The sequence below is a fragment of the Carlito syrichta genome, unplaced genomic scaffold (genome assembly GCF_000164805.1).
Source record: "Carlito syrichta isolate Samal-C Ts95f unplaced genomic scaffold, Tarsius_syrichta-2.0.1 Scaffold289318, whole genome shotgun sequence".
NCBI lineage: Eukaryota > Metazoa > Chordata > Mammalia > Primates > Tarsiidae > Carlito > Carlito syrichta.
This window is the reverse complement of record NW_007233414.1, coordinates 205,804-208,213: the sequence shown is the minus strand read 5'-3', so window position 1 is coordinate 208,213 and position 2,410 is coordinate 205,804.

The window sequence follows — 2,410 nt, the reverse complement described above, 5'->3', positions numbered from 1 at the left end:
GAAACATAAATCGCTCTCCCAACAAGACACCTGCACACACACACATGTTTACTGCAGCACTACTCACAATAGCAAAAACATGGAACCAACCAGATGTCCAACAAAAGTGAACTGGGTAAAAAAAATGTGGTACATGTACGTAATGGAGTATTATGCGGCCATAAAGAACAAAATCATGGCCTTCACAGCAACTTGAATGCAGCTGGAGACCATCATATTAAATGAACTATCACAGAAACAAAGAATTGAGTCTAGCATGAGCTCACTGGTCACACAAGTGACCCTGATCACTGGTCACACAAGTGACCAGTAACTTCTCATGTTAAGAAAAATTGATATTAAAACATCTTGGGGGCCCTGGGCACTGTGCTTCCTGTGCCTGTTGGATAATTTGTCCCTGATTTCTGAGTGCTGGGATCACCTGCTTTTTATGTCTTTCTTGTTGCCTATCTGCATTTTCTAAATTTTCTATTACGAGGGTGAGATCAGAAGACACTGGACACTGCAAGGGGAGGGAAGGGGAGGAAGAGGGACACATGGAACACACTGGGTACCTGGTCCACTGCTGGGGGAGAGGGGGCCAGCTAGAAGCCCAAACATCACCTGCATGCAACCTACTTATGTAGTAAATCCCCACAACTCTAAAAATTTTTTTAAATGTCTATAGAAGAAAATGTTATGGGCTGAGGCGTCCACTGGGTACAGGAGTAACTGGGGTGATAGGGGCTAGTCTGGCAAGGCTTGTACAGATTTCCCTCAGTCTAAGCTTCCCATTCTTGGTGGTGAGAATGTTACTTTCTTTCTGGCATAAGGAGGGCATCTTTCACAAGAGAATTTCATCTCCTTCTTTTAAGAAACAGAAGGAAGGTCAGAGTGATCTTCTTGCTCCTGCTGTTTTTCAAGTTCCTCTAACTCAAAATAGTCTATAGTATATGCCAGAGCAGCGTATTTTGAGAATGGCTTCTTCTTAACTCTTTCGGTGTCAATTTTTAAAATCATACATCTAGAAATTTATTCCAAAGAAATAATCATGGATGAGTGCAATCATTTTGCTAGAAGAATGTTCAACTTAGCGTCCTCCATGACGGCAAAACCCTGGAAACACCCAAGTCTATTACAGTACGTTTACTCACTGAAATGCTATGCAGGCATCAAAAATGTCGTATGAGGTCAGGCACGATGGCTCAGCCTGTAATCCCAGCACTTTGGGAGGCCGAGGCAAGTGGATTGCCTGAACCTGAGGGTTGGAGACCAGCCTGGGCAACTTGGCAAGACCTCATCTCTACAAAAAACCAAAAAAATATTAGCCGGGGTGGTAGCACGCATCTGTAGTTCCGGCTACTTGGAAAGCTGAGGCGGAAGGATCGCCGGAGACCAGCCGGTTGGTGCTGGGGTGCCTGTGCGTGTGCTACTGCATTCCAGCCTGGATGACAGAGTGAGACTCCAACTCAACAAAAGTGGTGTATGACCAGATGTGGTGGCTCACACCTGTAGCCCAGCACTTTCAGAGGCTGAGGTGGGACGATCACATGGGGCTAGGAGTTCGAGATCATCCTGGGCAACATAGCAAGAACTTAACTTTATAAAAAGGACATTTGATAACATAAAAAGGCATGAACCATGTATTAAGTTAAAAAAAATCATTAAACTCTGAGCAAATATCACATTTTTACAAAAACAATACAAATATGTATACGTGTACACAAGTGTATTATGTGCATGAGACGCAGAGGGATTAGGAAGCCACACAAAAAAGAGAACATTAAAATTGGTCATTTCTGGCAGGGTTATATTTGGGAGCCTTAGACACTTTTACTTTCTTGGGTACCTGCCCCATTAAAAAATATGGAAAATTATATTTTGCAACTGTATTGAGGTAAAGATAAATATAAACCAAGCTAAATTCATTATTGCATGTTCACTATGACTATAGTCATTTTTTTCTTCTCATGTTAAGAAAAATTAAAATTAAAATATCTTGGGGGCCCTGAGCACTGTGCTTCCTGTGCCTATTGGATAATTTGGCCCTGATTTCTGAGTGCTGGAAACACCTGCTTTTTATGTCTTTCTTTTTGCCTATCTGTATTTTCTAAATTTTTGATTCCTAAGATGTATTCTCTCATTATAATGAAAAGCCATTTGAACAAAGAAATTGGTAAGCATAAATAAATGACCCATTTTATGCAATGCCAGCACAGGAAACTGAGATCAAATGCAGCCTCTGGGGGTCAACGCCCTCTAGAGATATTAGAGCACCCCATTGGCCACAGCCTGGCACTCAAGGCGCTACTGCCTAGCCAGCCAGATGACTCCCTGCTATAACCAACCAAGAAAGCAAAGTCTCTGGTTTTCAGAGCAAAATAGCACTCTGGCTTACCAAAGAGGATGGGTCCATGTCCTGCCCTTCACA